The sequence below is a fragment of the Ictidomys tridecemlineatus genome, chromosome 1 (assembly GCF_052094955.1).
Source record: "Ictidomys tridecemlineatus isolate mIctTri1 chromosome 1, mIctTri1.hap1, whole genome shotgun sequence".
Lineage (NCBI taxonomy): Eukaryota > Metazoa > Chordata > Mammalia > Rodentia > Sciuridae > Ictidomys > Ictidomys tridecemlineatus.
The window spans coordinates 30246340-30266954 of record NC_135477.1 but is presented as its reverse complement, the minus strand read 5'-3'; the positions used below and the strand labels follow the sequence as shown (position 1 = coordinate 30266954).

The 20615-nt window shown below is 35.3% G+C and overlaps 1 protein-coding gene across 6 annotated transcripts in view; it reads left to right on the top strand.

Annotated features, from left to right (window-relative positions):
- Positions 1-20615, top strand: part of Dntt (DNA nucleotidylexotransferase) — a 193361-nt gene that overhangs the window by 36023 nt on the left and 136723 nt on the right. The gene's annotated exons all lie outside the window — the stretch shown is intronic.

The window sequence follows — 20615 nt, the reverse complement described above, 5'->3', positions numbered from 1 at the left end:
CCTAATCAAATAGAAAACATAAGGAGATAGAAATATATATATATATGTTTTCTATTTGATTAGGCAATGTCATTTTTCTTATTTCTTTAAATATGGTATATATATAATATATAATATATATAATATTATATGTTATATATATATATATATATATATATATATATATATGAATATCCTGGAGTTGAAAAGTACAATAACCAAGGTGAAAAATTCAATAAGGTTTGACCAGCAATTTAAACTGGGAAAAGAACCAGCAAACATGAATATAGATTAAGAGAATATGTAATTTGAAGCATAGATAGAAAAAAGAATAAAGGAAAAAAATCTTCACTCTAAAATAATACACAAAAAATTAACTCAGAATGGATCTTAGGTTTTAATGTAAGCAAAAACTAAAACATTTAGAGGAAGATATTTGTTATCTTTATTGAGGCAAAGCTGCCTTAGATATGAAACAAAAACAAAAAAGGGCAATTTTTAAAACAATACATAGAATTTTATTAGAGGAGATTGAAAAACTATTCTATTCACCTAATTCAGATGAATCTCAATTTCAATGAGTGTTTGACCTATATAGTTTCATTCCTTCCCATGCCGTTTTTGTCATATATTACATCTTTTATAAAGTATCCATAAATATACATTTATACTTGTCGCTTTATGGTTGTTGTATTTTAAACCAGGAGGAAACAGAAGTTACAAACTAAAAATTCTTTTATTAAAGAAAGTATGTTCTTTGTGCTTGTGCTCATATTTATATTTACCTTTGTCAGTGTTTTAAAATCTCCTCATATGAGTCTGAGTAACTTTCTAGTTCCCCACTTTCATTTCAGCCTGAAGGGCTTTGCTGTAGTCTGGATCTGGAGTTTTCCCCCCAAAGGCTCTTGTGTTTAAGGCTTGGACACAGCCTGTGGCACTATTGGGGGCACGTGGAACCATTAGGAGGTGGGTCCTAGTGAAAGGAAATCTTTGGGAGTGTATCCTTGAAGGGGATATTGGAACTCCTAGCACCTTCCTCTCTCTGGCTTTCTGGCAAGAAGATTACATCTGCACTATGAAAAGAAACAGGATGGGAAATGTCAGGCTTCGTTCTTTTCTAAAGACCCTCTCACAAGAACTCAAGGATCTGCTACATCATACCCCAAATGACCTCAGGAAGTTCCATTACATCTCACCTCTTAAAGATTCCAGCACTACTTAAATAGTGCCGCCCTGGGGACCAAGCCTCCTATCCTACCACATTCAAGCTATAGCAGATATATGACTTCAGAGAACTGCAGAACAACACAACACTAAGTGCATCATACATGTAATGGAAGTCCAAACAAAAAATATCTAAAGAAATTGTGGAAGGCAAGAAGAAAATCCTGAAATCATTAAGAAAAAAAAAAACAAAAACAAGGAACCACCAATAAAATTGACAGCAGACTTCTCAGCAGAAACAATGAAGGCTGAAGGGAAGTGGACATGTTCAAAGTTCTGAGGAAAAAAAATACTGTTAACCAAAAACCTTATTTTAAGCAAAACTGCCTTTCAAAATGGAAGGCAAATAGATATTCCCAGGTAAATTAAAATAATGTGTTGCTTACAAACTTGCTTTATAAAAAATACTGAAAGAATGTTCAGGTGGAAAGCAAGAAAGATCTCAAATCTGTAACATACTTTATATCTTAGGGAACTACAAAAAAATAGGAAACAACTAAAAAGCAAAGAGAGGAAGGAAATAAAAAAGAGTGAAAACAAATGAAACAGAAAATAAAAAGTTATTAGAGCAATGAATGAAACCAAAATTTAGTTCTTTTAAAAGTGTAGCAAAATTTTCAACCACTAGTGAGGCTGGCCAAAAATAATCAGAAAACATTCAAATTACTATAAAATCCAATGAAAATGGACATAACTATTGCCCCTACAGAATAAAGTGAATATAAGATAATACTGTGGATAATTGTATGCCAAATAATTAGATAACCTAGATGAGATGGGAAAGTTCCTAAAAGAACAATCAAAATCACTTAAGAAAAAATTAGAAAGAATGAAGAAGCCTATATCAACTAAGATATTGAACTAGCCTACCCCCAAACAAACAAACAAAAATTCTAAGAAAAACCCAGGTTCAGGTAGTTTTGGAATTCAAAGGTGAATTCTATTGAATATTTAAAAAGAAATACCAATTATTTGCAAACTCTTTCCCCAAACAGAATAGAGGTGTTATGTACTGAATCTTTGAGTAACCCCAAATTCATATGTTGAAGCCCTAACCCTCAATGGAAGTATTAGGAGGTGGCACAATTAGGTTTAAATAAAACCCTGAAAGTGGGGTCCCCAAGGTGAGATTTGTGCTCTTATAAGAAGTGGAAGAGACACCAGAATTTCCTCTGTTTTCCATGTGAGTATACAAGAAGAAAACATGTGCAAACCTGGAAGAGGATCTTCACCAGAACCTGTTAGCACACTGATCACAGACTCCAAATATCTGTTGTTTAAAATACCCAGACTATGGTATGTTGTCATAGCATCTAGTACTAAGACAGTAATCATAGTACTGAAAACAAAGAGATTTTAACAGAAGCTAGATACCAATATGTACATTTTATATTGATAATCAGAGATAAGCATTATTATAGACATAATCAGAAATTTTGCAAGCCAGAAGACAGTAGGATGACATCTTAAAGTGTTGAAGGGAAATTGAAGTCATCTTAAAATTTCATAGTAAAATATCCTTCAAAAATGAATATATAACAGGACCCCAAATGTACAAAATTACAAGAGACTCACACCAAGTCACATTATTATGAGAATACCTAACATAAAGAATAAGGATAGAATTTTAGACTCTGCCAGAAAAAAAAAATGTCATATTACATTTAGGAGGAAACCAATTCAGATCTCAGCTGATTTCTCAACCCAGACTGTCAAAGGTAGGAGGTCTTGGAATAATATATACCAAGTTCTGAAAGAAAATGGATGCCATCCAAGATTACTATATCCAGCAAAATGAAGCTTCAGAGTTGAAAATTAAATTAAAACCTTCCATGATAAACAAAAGTTAAAAGGATTCACAACTAGAAACCTGCACTATATAACATTCTTGACAATTTTTTTCAATATTTTTTCAATATTCAAATTAAAAACTGGAAATAAACCAAAATGACTGGGAATACAAGTCATATCTCAACAATAACCTTGAACATTAATAACCTAAACTCATCAGTCAAAAGATACAGACTGGCAAATTAGATTAAAAAACAAGACCCAACAATATGCTGTCTCCAAAATACTTCATAAGCAAAAACATACACAGACTGCAGGTGAAAGGATGGGAAAAAACATCACTCACATGGATCATGTAAACAGGCAGGGGTTTCTGTCATGTCAGATGAAGTGAACTTAAGCCAAAGTTAATCAGAAGAAACAAGAACTATATATCATACTGCTTAAAAGAATTATATGTCAATAAGACATAATAATCATAAATTATTATGCCCCAAACAATGGAGCATCTACATACATCAAACAAACCTCTCTCAATTTCAAAAACCAAATAGACCACAAAACAATAATACTGGGTGACTTTAATACACCTCTCTCACCGTTGAATAAATCCTCCAAACAAAAACTAAACAAAGAAACTTTAGAACTAAATATTACAATCAATAACTTACAATTAACAGACGTGTGGAGAATATTTCATCCATTGATGATTGAATACACTTTCTTCTCAGTAGCACACGAATCCTTCTCTAAAATAAACCACATCTTATGCCACAAAGCAACTCTTAGCAAATGCAAAAATATAGAGACAATACTTTGCATTCTATCAGATCATAATGGAATGAAATTAGAAAACAATGATAAAATAAAAAATAAAAGCTACTCCAACACTTAGAGACTAAGTAATATGTTATTGGATGACAAATGGGTAGCAGAAGAAATCAGGAGTGGATTAAAAAAGATACTTAGAAATAAATAAGAATAGTAACAAAATATATAAAAATCTCTGGGACACTATGAAGGCAGTTCTAAAAGGAAAAATTGTATTGAGCTCATTTATTAAAAGTATAGAAAATAGTCAAATAAATAACTTTACATTATATCTCAGTGTCCTAGAACAAAGAGAACAAATCAACACCCAAATCAGTAGAAGGCAGGAAATAATTAAAATCAGAGCTGAAATCACTGATATTAAAACAGACAAAAATTTTAAAAATTGACAAAAAGCCAGTTCTTTGAAAAAATAAATAAAATTGATAAACTCTTAGCCATGCTAACAAAGAGGGAGAAAAATTATTATTAAAACATGATAAAGAAGGAAATATCACAATGGACACTATGAAATACAAATGACAGTCAAACTATTTTAAAAATTCATACTCCAATAAAATATAAAATTTGAAGATATTGACAAATTTCTAGAGATCTATGACTTACCCAAATTGAATCAAGAGGACATACATAATTTAAACAGATCTATTTCAAGCAGTGAAATAGAAGACTCCAACAAAAAGTCTACTAACTGAGAAAAGCCCAAGACCAGATGAATTCTCAGCTGAGTTCTACAAAAAAATTCAAAGAAGAATTAACACCAATCTTCCTCAAATTACTCCATTGCTGCAGTCTGACTGGGCACAATTCAGGAGCCGCTTGTCAAAAGAAAAGAACTTTATTTTTAGAACATACACACAGCACCACACAGCTCTTCAGGAAAACCCTCAGAGCCCAACTGCCACCACCGGCTTCCCACAAGCCTCTCAACCTCCCCCACTCCTCCTGCTCTTGAGGCCAATTGGCTGGGTTGCATGGGCGGAGCCAAAAAAAGTCCCCCAATGAGCAGCTCTGTGGTCTGAAAGGGCAGGGAAACAACCCAATGAGCATCACCGCAGAGGAGCCAATCAATTGGCAGCTAGAAGTTTGCTGGGGCCGCTGTGAGCCAGTCATCAGCTGGCAGCTGGAAGTTTGCTGGGGCCCCTTCGTCTGTGGCTCTCAACATCTCCCCCTCTCTGTTTAAACAACAAGCATGTGGCTTAGGGACCGTGCCTGCCTTAGGTTGTCCAATACTACATATGGTCCTTACCTGTCATCAGATGAGCTGACGCCTTGAAGTGTCAGCATTCTATCTTGGGTTGGTACCATTGCAATTGGATCTTACCCGTCATTGACTACTGATCCAGCATATAGCCACACCTGTGGATAGGTCTTTGTACCAGCGTGGGGGTGAGGTTCTTTGCCTCACCTCTGTTGGCCCCCAAATTTTAGCTGAACGACCATCACAAGCAAAAGGGAGGAGGATACACCAAGCCAATTGACGGCTCCTTTTGGAAAAATTGTACCACAGATGACACCATCAGCAAAAATACCCCAACACTACCACAAGTCGCAGCACCAACAGATAGTTCACAATGCATACAAGTGAGTTCACGATGCATACAAGTGATACATAATGCAGGCAAGTTATGCAAGCAGTTCAGTGATAGCTATTGCAGAAGCTGTGGATTGGTTTTATCTTTGTCTTCACTGGCACTGGGATGAAGATAGGAATTCTGGCAATAATGGCTAAAGAAAAAATTATGTAACATTCCAGAAGGTACTAAAAGAAAACAATTTTCTGAACAATTTACATTATCTTGAACAGAATTATTAAATATAATGAAAAGGAAAGGTGAAAGTAAACAAACAGATCTGTTAACCTCTTTTTTTGTTCACATATTAAAACAATCCTCAACAGCTGTTTACCCAATTTAAATTAAACCATTTAAATCACGTGAATAAAAAAAATATTTGGATCCATTTCTTCATGAGCACTCATATGATATATGGACATATGTACATACAAACATACAACACAAAACACAAGTGTGCACACATAATATAATACATACAACACATAACATAATAGTAAAGGCCTTATAACTTGTTACAGGTGAAATCTCCATTGCAATGTTTAAAAACTCTATAGTCAAAAAATAGAACTGATCAGCAAAACATTAACCTAGGTCTGTATTAGCTCAAAAAACAAAATCGAACTTCATGATGTGGGAAAGGGTAATAATAAAATAGATATTGAAATAAGCATCTTGGTTCTGTCGCAGATGTAAGAATAGCCAAACTGGAGTTTTCTATATCAGCTGTTATGGATTTGAGCCAATCATCTTCTTTTTGGTCTGTACAAATTGCTTTAGTTAATCTTTCTAGAATCCAAATTGGCTGCTGTTCTCCCTGTGGAAACACACAAATAGACCCCGGACTCCAGACAATCACTGGGTCAGAACCTCAGCTAATCTCTCTGGAATCCAAATCGGCTGCTATTCTCCCTGTGGAAACACACAAAAAGACCCCAGACTCCAGACAATTACTGGGTCAGGACCTTTCCATTGTCCTGTTAGATTATCCTTCCAAAGTACCTTGGGCTTATGTACATTTTTTGGACACATATGCCTTTCCACAGCACTACGTCCTGATGAATCCAAATTTAAAAAGTTTAGAGTAAAAAGTGTTATTTTAAGTTATCTTTGGGGAATATATACCCCTTCCCAATTCCCTGTTTTTGCTTTAATAAGTACATTTTAATATTTTGATGAGCTCTTTCAACTATGCCTTGTCCCTGTGGATTGTATGGGATTCCTGTTATATGAGTAATGCCAAATGATGAGCAAAATTGTTTAAAAGAGGTAGAAGTATAACCAGGGGCATTATCTGTTTTTAATTGTTTTGGAATGCCCACAGTGGCAAAATTTTGTAAGCAATGAGCTATAACATCTTTAGTTTTTTCTCTGGCATGAAGGGAGCCCATCAAAAATCCAGAAGAAGTATCAACTGTAACATGCAAATATTTTAATTTTCCAAATTCTGGCAAGTGTGTGACATCCATCTGCCAAATATGGTTAGGTATCAGTCCTCTAGGATTGACTCCAAGATTAACTTGTGGTAAAAAGGTCACACAATTTTGACATTGTTTTATTATTTGTCTAGCTTGTTCCTTAGTTATTTTAAAATGCTTTTGTAAAGTATTAGCATTGACATGGAACTTTTTATGAAAATTCGTAGCTTCTTCTAGTGTAGAGAAAATATGTATGTCATGTGTAGTTTTATCTGCTATATCATTGCCCAAACTAAGGGCTCCAGGCAATCCTGTATGTGCCCTGATATGTCCTATAAAGAATGGATCTTTTCTGTCACAGATTAGACTTTGTATAGTGGAAAGCAAAGAGAAAACAGTAGAGGAAGGGGAAATCCTACCAGCATCTTCAGGGGATACTATAGCATTAACTATATACTGACTATCGGAAAATAAATTAAATACAGAATCTTTAAACATAACAAAAGCTTGTAATACTGCATTAAGCTCTACCTTTTGAGCTGATTGTTTGGGTACTAAAAATGTAAAAGTTTGATCAGGTGTAACTATTGCTGCTGTACCATTATTTGACCCATCAGTGAATATATTTGGAGCATTCATGATAGGTGTTTTTCTTGTCATTTTTGGAAAAATTACAGGATGCAATGACCAAAAAGACAATAAAGGATTAGATGGCAAGTGGTTATCAAATGAAACATAGGATTTGCACATGATTATTGCCCAAGTATTTAACTCATTAGCTAACTCATTAATTTGATCCATAGTATATGGAGTAATAATTTTATTGGGAGAAATTCCAAACACTCCCTTTGCTGTTTTTATTCCTTTGAGTATTAATTGTCCTATAGCCTCAGGATACCTAGTAAAAATAGTGTTAGGAGAATAAGATAAATGTATCCATAATAATGGACCTTCTTGCCAAAATACTCCTGTAGGAATATTTTTTGTTGGTAGTACAATAAATAATAAAGGCAAACTTATATCAATTCTATCCAAATGCATATTTCCATATATGTTTTAATGATTTTTAATGCCTTTCTTGCTTCAGGCATTAACATTCGGGGTGAATTTGGATCTGAAGGACCTTTTAGGATATCAAATAAAGGTCCCAACTCTCCTGTTGGTATACCTAGATAAGGCCTTATCCAATTTATGTCTCCTAATAACTTTTGAAAGTCATTAAGTGATTTGAGTTGATCTACTCGTATTTGAATTTTTGGTGGACGGACCATGGTTGAGGATAATAGAACTCCTAAATCATTAATTGGAAAATTTAATTGTACTTTATCTATTGCTATCTCTAGATTATAATTTTTTAATAAGTTTATAAGTGTGGCATAACATTCTAGCAATGTGTTTTTATCTTTGTGTGCTAATAATACATCATCCATATAGTGAAATATTTGTAGTTCAGGATTTTGATTTCTAAGTGGCAGGATTGCTTTGTTAACATAAATTTGACACATAGTTGGGCTGTTAGCCATCCCTTGAGGGAGTACTTTCCATTCATATCTCTGATCAGGACCTTCATGATTCAGTGCAGGGATTGTAAATGCAAAATGTTGACTATCCTCAGGATGAATTGGAATTGAAAAAAACACAATCTTTAATATCTATAACTAAAACACACCATGTTTTTGGCAAAGCAGACAATTGAGGAATCCCCGATTGAGCAGGTCCCATAATAACCATCTCATTATTAATGGCTCTTAAATCTTGCAATAATCTCCTTTTACCAGATTTCTTTTTGATGACAAAAATGGGAGTATTATGGGGAGATACCGAAGGTTGTATATGTCCTTCTGCTAATTGTTGTTTGACCAGGTCATGGGCTGCTTGTATCTTTTCTTGTCAGGGGCCACTGAGGAACCCATACTAGTCTTTCTGATTTCCAGGTAATTTTTATTGTCTCAGTGGCCCCTTCTGAAAATCCAACCCATGTCTGTCCGTTTCTTGATCTATTTGTATTGGTGTTGCTATACCTTGTTTTTGTTTTTCTAATCTTTTTCCTTTCCTAAAACCTTGTCTAGCCATAATAGTGGATGCATTGTGATTGATGTTATTTGTTAATGTCAAACCTAATTGATCTAGGACATCTTGTCCCCATAAATTTATGGGAAGATGATCCAATACATATGGCTGTATAGTTCCTTCACATCCTTCACGATCCTTCCAATCTAATACCATTGCACTTCTATGGGGATTAGTCGCCACTCCTAGGCCTTGAAGATTTGAGTGGCTTGTTGTAATGGCCAATGTTTTGACCATTCTTGATGAGAGATGATGCTAAGGTCTGCGCCTGTATCCAGTAACCCATTAAATTCATGTCCTTGAATATTTAGTTTTAGCATGGGGTGAGAATCTAAATTTAAAGACAGCATAGCCCAATCTACACCTGTGGAGCCTAATCCCTTGGAACCTCTTTCCTCAGTATGACTGGAAAATTTATCATGTAGGCTGGGTATTATTAGTAACTGTGCTATTCTATCTCCTGGTGAAATTACTGACATACCCTTTGGAGAACTGGCTATAATTTTTATTTCACCTTCACAATCGGGATCAATTACCCCAGGACTTATCATAAGTCCTTTTAGAGTAGAAGAGCTGCGTCCCAATAATAAACCTACTGTTCCTTGGGGAAGAGGTCCTTTCACCCCTGTGGGAATGATTTGAACTCCCATCTCTGGAGTTAGTACTGTTTTGGCAGAGGCGCAGATGTCCAATCCTGTGCTTCCTCTGACTTGTCTAGTGAGGGATTTAATGGACAATGTGTCCTGGTCACTACTCTGATGGGGTTGCTGGGTTCCTCCAGTGCTCCGTATATTTGTGGTCTTGGGCCCCGGAGCATTGGGCCCCCCTGTCCATTTTTTGGCAATGGAGCCCAATGCCTTTCTCCATGATATTGTGGATAGACACCTGGTCCTTGTTCATTTTTTGATAATGGAGTACCCTCTATGGTGGTTTGAGAATGGCATTCATTAGCCCAATGTCTCCCTCTATGGCATCGTGGGCAAATGCCCGGTATTCTACTCCTTTGATACCTAGTTTTGTTAAACCCTCCTCCTATGGGGCAATTCCTTTTAAAATGTCCTGTTTGTTCACAATTGTAGCATGTTTTGGACTGGCATCTAAAACCTGTTGTACTGCAGCTGCCACGACTTGCCCTTTTTCATTAATGTCTCTACATAATTTAATATATGTATTTAAATCTTCATGTTTCCATGGTCTAATGACTTCTCTGCACCAACGATTTGCTTGCTCATAATCCAGTTGTTTTATTAATGGCATTGCTTGTTCTATATTCCCAAAGACTCTGGTAGCTGTTTGAATAAGCCTATCTACAAATTCAGCATAAGGTTCATTAGCTCCTTGAAACAGAAAAGGAGGGAACCTTTCCAAACCCATTGTATGAAGCTGGTATCCATCCTGATACCAAAACTAGACAAAGACACATCAGGGAAAGAAAACTTCAGACCAATATCCTTCATGAACATAGATATAAAAATTCTTAATTTTGTCAAATTGTATACAAAAATATATTAAAAAGATAGTACACCACAATCAAGTGGGGTTCATCCCAGGGATGCAAGGTGGGTTCAACATAAGAAAATCAATAAATGTAATTCATCACATGAATAGACTTAAAGACAAGAATCATATTATTATATCTATAGATGTAGAAAAAGCATTTGATAAAATACACTAGAAACACTAGGGATACTAAGCACAAACCTCAACATTGTAAAAGCTATGTACATTCAACCCAAAGTCAACATCATTCTAAATGGAGAAAAATTGAAAGCATTCACTGTAAAAATTAGAAAAAGGGGGCTGGGGTTGTGCTCAGCTATAGAGTGCTTGCCTAACATGTGTGAGGCCCTGGGTTTAATCCTCAGCATCACATAAAAATCAAGGTATTGTGGCTAACTACAACTAAATAATAAATGCTTTTTAAAAAAATTAGAACAAGGATGCCCTCTTTCGCCACTTTTATTCAACATCATCCTTGAAACTAGTCAGAGAAATTACAAGAAATTAAAGGGATAAAGATAGGAAAAGAACAACTCAAACTATCCCTATTTGCCAATAACATGATTCTATATTAAAAAAAATTCCCACCATAAAACTTCTAGAACTCATAAAATGAATTCAGCAAAGCAGCAGGATATAAAATCAACACCCATAAATCAATTGCATTCCTTTACATCAGAATTTAGGAAAACAATCCCATTATGTGTGTGTGTGTGTGTGTGTGTGTGTGTGTGTGTGTGTGTGTGTATATATATATATATATATATATATATATATTTGGGATCAATCTAACCAAAGAGGTGAAAAACTTGAACAGTGAAACCTACAGAACTCTAAAAAAAGAAACTGAGGAAGACCTTAGAAGATGGGAAGATCTCCAATGCTCTTGGATAAATAGAATTAAAATTGTCAGAATGGACATACTATCAAAAATGCTATAAATCCCAATGACAGTCTTCATAGAACTAGAAAAGGCAATCATGAAATTCATTTGGAAAAGTAAGAGATCCAGAATAGCCAAAGCAATCCTTAGCAAGAAAAGTGAAGCAGGGGCTGGGGATGTGGCTCAAGGGGTAGCGCGCTCACCTGGCATGCGAGCGGCCTGGGGTTCGATCCTCAGCACCACATACAAAGATGTTGTGTCTGCCGAAAAACTAAATAAATAAATAAATATTAAAAGAATTCTCTCTCTCTCTCTTTAAAAAAAAAAAAAAGTGAAGCAGGAGGCATCACAATACCTGACCTCAATTATACTACAGAGCTATAGTAACAAAAATATCATGGTATTGTCACCAAAACAGGCATGTAGACCAATGGTAAAGTATAGAAGACACAGAGACAAACCTATCTCATCCTAGACAGGGGCACCAAAAACATACATTGAAGAAAAGATAGCCTCTTCAAGAAATGATGCTGGGAAAACTGGAAATCCATATGTAACAAAATGAAATTAGACTCCTATCTTTCACACTGCACAGCTCAACTCAAAGTGGATCAAGGACTTAGGCATTAGAACAGCAAAGCAGCAGGATACTAGAAGAAAAAGTAGGCCCAAATCTCCAATCATGTTGGCTTAGGAACTGACTTCCTTAACTCCTCAAGTGCAAGAAGTAAAATCAAGAATAAATGGGATGGAATTAAACTAACAAGCTTCTTCACAGCAAAGGAAATGAGAACACGAAGAGAGAGCCTACAGAATGGGAGAAAATGTTTCTCACCTAAACCTCAGATAGAGGATTAACCTCCAAAGTACTCAAAAACTTAACACCAAAAATACAAATAACCCAATCAAAAATGGGCTAAGGAACTAAACAGACAATTCTCAAGAAGGACTACAAAGGAAAAATGTTTGACATCTCTGGCAATTAGAGAAATGCAAATTAAAACTACACAGAGATTTCATTTTATCCCAGCCAGAATGGCAATTATTAAGAATACAAGTAAACAGTAAATGTTGGTGAGGATGTTGGGGAAAGGTACATTCATATAGTGTTGGTGGGACTGCAAATTGGTTCAACCACTCTGGAAAGCAGAATGGAGATTTTTCAGAAAACTTGGAATGAAACCACCATTTGACTAAGTTATCCCACTCCTTGGCATATGTCCATGAGACTTGAAATCAGCATACCACAGTGATGTGGCCACATCAATGTTTATATCAGCTCAATTCACAATAGCTAAGTTATGGAGCCAAACTAGGTGCCCTTCAACAGATGAATGGATAAAGAAAATGTGGTACATACACAGAATGGAATATTACTTAGCTATAAAGAATGAAATTAAGGCATTTGCCAGTAAACAGATGAAACTGGAGACTATCATTCTAAGTGAAATAAGCTAACCCCCCAAGACCAAATGCTGAATGTTTTCTCTAATATGCAGATGCTGATTCACAGCAAGAGGTGTGGGGGAGGATCAAAGAAGAATACTTTGGATTAGACAAAGGGTAGTGAAAGGAAAGGAGGGGAAATGGGACAGTCGAATGAATCAGACATTACTATCCTATGTACATATATGACTACATGACCACCTCTATGTCGTATCCAACCAGAAGAATGAGAAGTTATACTCCATATATGTATAATATGTCAAAACACATTCTACTATCATGTATAACTAATAAGAACAAATAAAAAGTACCTCTGAAAATGGGATAAATTTTGAAATAAAAAATGAAGATATAAAAAATACAATATAACAATTTTGAAATGTGAACTAACTCATTAGCAGTAACATTGCACTACCTGAAATGTTAAATTTTTCAGGTGGAAGGAACATGATACCAGGTTGATATATGAATCTACACAAAGAAATCAAGAGCACCGTTATTCCCTCTCATTGTTTATTTTAAGGAAAATTAGCCATTAAATGCAAATAATAATAATAATAATAATAACAAAAACATTACAGATGTTTTTTTTAACACATAGCAGTAAAATGCATAATGGCAGTAACACAAATTCAGGAAAGGGGGAATGGAGGTGCACTCTTGTATTTGAAGAATGACTGTGAGTAGTCCAAGATGTATGTTGTATACCTATGTTTTAGAAAGCACAGCTGTCAATATTTAAGATAGAATAGATTTTTTAAAAAACCCTCAATTCAACAATAGGCAAAAGGGGGCAAAAGCAAAAAGAGGTGGTAAAATATGGAAAACAAGTAGGAAAATGGAGGATTTAATCATATTCGAAATGATATAGAATGTGAATTATATAAACACTCATTAAAAGGCAGAAATTGTCAGAGAGAATAAAAATTATAGATTTCAGAAGCAAAACTAATACTAAGGATCAAGAGGAATATCTCAATGTTAAAGAGATCCATTTATTAGGAAGATACAATCCTAAATGTATATGCATGTAATAATAAAGCTTCAAAAAACATGAAGCAAGTCAGACAGAATTATAGTAAGAAATCAACAAAACTACAATTAGGATTGAGATATTTACACACTTATCTCTCAGTAATTAAAAAAACTAGCAAAAAAATATGTACTAAGGACTTGAGAAGAAGACTTGAGCAATATTATCAATCAACCTGAATTAAATGACATTTACGAACTGACATCTATACTCCACCCAAGAAGAGCAGAATGCACCTTTGTTTTCTATAAGTGCATATGGGAAATCTACTAGATAATTACAAATTTTCAATAAATTTAAGAGAACAAAAAACCAGAATTCCATTATAAATCAGTCTTGGAAAAAATGTTTGGAAAATTCAAAATCATTTAGAAATTCAACAGCATGTTTCTGATTAGCCAGTAGGTTAAAGAAGAAATCACAAAAGGAATTTCAAAATATTTTAATCTAAATAAAAGTAAGAAAACAATATCAAGATTCTTTGGATGTCATTAAAGCTGTGCTTGGAGTGAAATTTTTCAGCTTTAAATACTGTTATTAGAAAATATTCATGATTTTGAGGCTGGGATTGTGGCTCAGCAGTAGAGTTCTTGCCTAGTGCAAGGTCCTGGGTTCAGTCCTCAGCACAACACAAAAATACATTTAAAAAGGGTTTTTTTTAAAAAGAAAATAATCAATATTTAAAATCAATTATATAGGCTTCCATCTTTAAAAAGTATATAAAGAAGAGCAAATTATATTCAAAATAAGGAGAAGGAATAAAAATTAAGTGTCCATGGAAACCAATGAGTAGAAAACAAACAAACAATAGAGAAAATAAATAAAACCCAAACCAGATTCTTTGGAAGGATCAATAAAATTGGTAAACCTTTAGCTACACTGACTAAAACAACAAGAAAGCAGATGTTTATTACCAATATCAGGAATGAAAGGGGAGATTACTATGGTTTTGCCATATCTTAAAAGTATTATATTAGAAAATTATCATCTTTATGTGAGTAAATTTGGTATCCTGGTTGAAATAGAGTCTTTGAAAGACACAAATTAACAAAACACACAGAAGAAACAAAGTCACAATATCCTATATCTATTAAAGAAATTAAATTCATAATTTAAAACCCTCACATAAAGAAAGCTTCAGCCCTGAAGTCTTTGTTAGTGAATTCTGTGAAAATATTAGGAAGAGTCGAGTGAAGTAATGTACACCTGTAATCCCAGCTTCCCAGGGAAGCTGAGGCAGGAGGATTGCAAGTTCAAGGCCAGCAACTTAGTGAGACCCTAATTCAAAATAAAAAATAAAAGGACTGGAAATGTAGCTCAGTGGCAAAGCGTCCATGGTCCCATCCATAGTACTGGTAAAAAGCACTAGGAAAAAATCGTGTCAATATCAATAAAATAATACCAGTGCTACATAAATCTTCTCAGAAGGGAACATTTTTCTTGTTATCGTATGGGTCCAGTGTTAACACTGATTCACAAACCTGGCAAAGACATTACAAAAAAAAAAACTATAAGCCAGTGACTGTTATAAATATATATGCAAAAATCCCAGATACTGTATTAGCAAATGAAATCTGACCATCTATAGAATGGATGATATATCGTGGTTAAGTCAGGTTTACTCCAGAAAAGGAAAATGGAATATTCACAGTACAGATACACACCAAGGGACTTGTATCTAGAAAATACAAAGCATACTTACCGCTTGTTAAAAGGGGAAAAAATAATTCTGTTTTTGAAATAGGCAAAATATTTGAAGACACATTTCATGAAAAAAAGACATGAAAAGATGTATAATATCAGATACTAGGGGCAGGAAGCAACTGAAATCTCACACATTGTCAGTACAATGGTGCATCCATTTTGGAGACATTTTGGTAGTTTCTTATAAATTCAAATATGCACTTTCCATGTGACCCAGGATTATCATCCCCACATATTTACCAAAGAGGAATGAAAACACATATCCACATAAAGGCTTCTACACAAAGTGTTCATACTGTTCATCCATTTAGCCCCAAACTGGAAACAACCAAATTCCTATCAATAAATGAATGGAAAAACAAATTAATGTATAGCCACATGAAGAAATATGATTTAGCAATGAAAAAGAAAAGATGTGATACATGTGAATATATGGATGATTCTCAAAACCATGCTGACCTTCAAACGGGGCATTTGAGTTTTCAGTTATAAAAACCTCATTTGTTGAGAATCTAGTATGTCATAATAGACAGGCATTTGGATATGCTAGTCTCATTAAAAACCCTTTAAGGTAAATGAGTGTTTTTTCCTAAGTTGCCTCCATTTCCCTTTTTGATGTCATCTAGCATTTTAGAACTTTGGGCATGAGTTAATCCAGTAGTCTCTAGCCTCTTCATTTTCAATTTCATACTGTCAGAAATTTTTCCACAAAGCAATACTTCTTTATGTCATCATGAAAACAAACAAAAATAAAATACAACTGGTGTCCATGTTAACATTGAATACAATTCTTTGTAGGCCCAGTCCTTCCTCCAAACCTCAGAAGAATACCTTCTAAGATTTCTTACCAAACCAATAAAATATTTTTTTCTCATATTAGTAAGTCGACTTGTGAATGTAAGTCTTCTGACTTGTTCAGATAACCTACTCCAGGAGTTGACCTTGACATTTTTTTCTTAGCTTTGCATGATTAAAAACATAATCTGGTCCCCTCTCCAGACTTTTCTCCTTTGGTAAGAGGGACTTCCATTCTCCAGATTATTCAGGTTTGAAACAATGGAATCTGTGGATAATCTCTCTCTTCTATCCCCCCCGATGCAGACAATTAACTTTTTTGTATTTATTCTTACATATTTCTTTTTCATCTATTTCTTTATATAGGACCCCCCACTATGATAGTTTAGGCCTCTGTCTTCTTACAGTAGGTTCTGTGATAATCTTCAACTTGGTGTTCTATATTTCTAGACTTCCAAGTGGGAGTCTAGAAATATAGAGTTTTGAGTTTTCAGTTATGATAACCTCATTTGTTGAGAATTGACTGTGTCATAATAGATAGGCATTTGGATATGCTAGTCTCATTAAAAACCCTTTAAGGTAAATGAGAAACCAAACTCATTGAATAATTTGTTCAAGGTTATAACAGCTGTTGGGGGACAGAACTGGCAGGAATTCTATGTAGGCACCAAAGCCCATTTATATGTCAGAAACAGAAAACAGGTGAGATTTACAACACTCTACATTGGCAGAGGGAGGGGATGAACGATTGCAGTTGAGATGCAGTTTAGAGCATATTGGTAGGTACTATTATTCTCTCTTTCAATTTTCTATTCAAGTGTTTTTCTAATTAGAGGCTATTCTTTTAAGTACAGTATTTATTAGACAAAAGTTCTGCTTTAAATTTTTATAAAATGATAGATCTGATTAAAATATATTTGGATACCTTCAAGGATACTTCCTTTCATATGCCTGACATTAAGACATCCAGCAAGCTCAGTAATTGTTGGCTGGATGAGTGAATACTAGTACATGCTTTTGAATATTCACAATTTTTCTTTGGTTTTTCTTTTGAATATAATTCTTAATATGATCATTGAGCAGAGCCATTAGGCAAATTGCCTTATCACCTCTATCTGACAAAGGGAGAAACCAAGTTAACACCATCTGTTGTATGGGTGAAGCTGGGATTAGATATTATTCCAAAGCTTTGTTCTAAACCACACCAGTTTCTTGTTTCTCATCTAGTGGAAGCATTACTTTCAGGGTTATTCAGGTTTTTGATAGAATAATACGCTCATTTTTTTTAAAGATAGAGGAGAGGGAGGGAGAGAGAGAGAGATAGAGAGAGAGAGAGAGAGAGAGAGAGAGAGAGAGAGAGAGAGAGAGAATTTATTTATTTATTTATTTATTTATTTATTTATTTATTTTAGTTCTCGGCGGACACAACATCTTTGTTTGTATGTGGTGCTGAGGATCGAACCTGCGCTGCACACAAGCCCCAATAGGCCCATTTTTTTTATGTCAAAGTTTAAGAAGAATGTAGAGTAAGGGTCCTTCCTATCTCTGTTGTTCACTTGAATAGACTTGCCTTGTATCTTTGGATCTTTGATCCATGGTTACACCTCTGGCCCCTGGATTCCTGAAAATTGATGAGAGATTTTGTGCATCTATATTAATACATTTTTTCTCCTTGGGGCAAATGCCCATACTCTCAGCAGATCCAAAGAATTTTACAACTACTAGAAGATTAAAAACCACAGACATATAGAAAACATTTGAAATTTTTCTTGAAAGATAATCAAGATTATTAAATGCCCCCAAATGTATATAGGTGGATTTATTTGAAGAGTTATCCACAGCTTACTTTTTATCTTTATAAAGGAGATATTGGTCAGGGTACTAGGAATTAATGTTTATTATATGCTAGCTTTTTAAATTCTGTATCATTACTAGAAAGATAATTTTTTTTTTTTACAACTGCAAAAACCAAGGCTTAGAGTGGTAAGAGGTAAGCCCAATGATCTGGTGATAAATGGTAGACCTAGGATACCCAGAGGTGTCTAACTCTAAAGCCAATATTGTCCCACCTCGTGGGTAGACACAACCACTAATTGCCCTGGGTATTTGTGTGCAGCTAGCCTTGTGGAGCAGGTCCCTTAGTTATTTCATGCAACTCTATCTACAATAGAGGCTGTGTTATGTGTCATTTTAAGGACATTTTGAAGAACAGGAATTCAGTCACACTTTAAGATCATGTCCCAAGTGCTGGTGGCTTTTTTTTCTTTTTCTCATTGCTGCATTCTGATCTCTGGGACTCCTCACCAGGCAAAGCTGACCCAGCTGCAATGGCTAACTTAGTGCAGGCTTCTGATGGCCACAGGCCAAGCCTTCCTATCTCTGTCCACTTGAGTAAACTTGCAGCCTTCCTATTACCACAGCTGCAGTCTGGTTTGCAACATTCTTGAAACAGAAACAGGAACTGGGATGGTGTGTTTCCTTTTTTAGCTTCTACATCATGTACTTCTCCTTGACTAGCATCTCCTATCCCATCACCTACCTTGCTTGAGAATTTCTCTGTGAACAAACACTTGTTTGTGAAGCCTTGAAAATCACAACCAGGCTTTTGAGATCTCTTGAAGGCTTTTCTTGCCTCCTCCAGAACACACTTGCAGAGGAAGGTTTTAGAAAAGCAGGTAGTGTTGCCCTCCAGTGGACTCTTCTATGCAATTGAGGGTGGGGAGGAGACTGGCATGTTGGATTGGGTATTTCTCCCGACATTGGGAGAGAGAGAATTCTTCTGCAGAGAAGGCCTCCTAGGTCTCTCAGCCCCTGCTCCAAGAAATCCAGCTCAGCAGTGCTGAATATCAATCAATTTGAAGTTAGTGTAATCTTACAGCAATGATCCTCCACTTTACTGGGATAGACCACTTGGGGGAGGAAAGTGGGGACCAGGCAGAAGAGGCAGTGATGGAGCCAGGGTCATGGTGGCAGCAGAAGAAATGAATGAGGATTTACTTACACTGAAGAAAGCGGATAAGAACTGACACTTCATACTGTAAGTGGGTTCCTTGCTTTACAAAAGATTACCCATTTTCTTTAAGTTGTGAATTGTCCTTTTTAATACATTCTAAATGACTCCACTGTTGACTTAAAAGGGGAAAGAAAACTTCCCATACACAAAATTTCCAAAAAATACACCTATCTGATTTCATTGTAGAAAGTATATATGAATTGTATTAGTTTTCTAGGGCTGCCAAAACAAAGTGCCACAACCCAGGTGGTTTAACAACCCCAGGAATTTGTTATCTTCCAGTTCTCGATGCTTGAAGTCTCCAATCACGGTGTCAGCAGGGTCAGGCTCCCTTTGAAACCTGTAGGGGGTACTGTCCTTGCTTCTTCTGCAGGTTTGCCAGCAATCTCTGGCATTCCTAGGCTTCAGGTGTGTCACTCCATCCCCTCATCTGCATGTGGTCTTCTCCTGGGTGTCTCTATGCATATACACAGACAGATCAATGCATATCTTTCTCTGTGTCCAAATCTCTTTTTTAGAAAGACACCAGTCCCTAGATTAGCCCCTATCTTCTTGACATCACCTTAACATGACTATATCTATAAAATCCCTGGACACAACTCAACCCATAACGTAGTTATCATGAAATACAACACTTAAAAATGCCATTATCTTTGTGAGTCTGTGAGTTACTCTGAAGTCATTACCTTCTACCTTTCAAAAACACTTTCAGATACCGTTTTCTTATTCAGTGATCAAGTGTGTTTCTCATCTAGTTATTAGTCTTAATTAGCTGCTGTATCATTCCAGTGCAGCCTAAACTACACAGTAAAAAAAGAGGGCTTTGATATGAAAAGTATAATATATTTCTGGGCTGATGTTGAACCTTGGACATGGCTGCTCACAATGGTACCTTTTATTCCTTTAATATTCATCAGTATCTGCTTTTCTGCCTTTGTTCTGTGGGATGTTTTCCTTGGAACTGTCTTTTCCATCTACTTTTTCTGTCATCTTACTTTGAACTTCGTATCAAGTTTAGGTTCCATTTAATAAGCATGCAGATCAAAGAGGGCATAATTATCTTTAATAAGCAAACCTAACAGCAGAATCCTGGAGAACTTTCAGAAAGTTCATTTCCTTATACATCTACCATGGTTGGGGGCACATAAAAAGAATCCTTGTCTGCACTTAGAAACTCCATACATCACCTATAGTATTTTGTTTTTCTACACATTAAAATTTTAACAAAGACAAAGGTGGCAGACACTGACAATAGACACTTTGGCTACATTTGTGCACTGGTGACCATTGTGGGGCTTAAATTTTCAACATCTTTGTTTTATCCAAGAGTAAAGTTTTCTCATTTTGAAATACA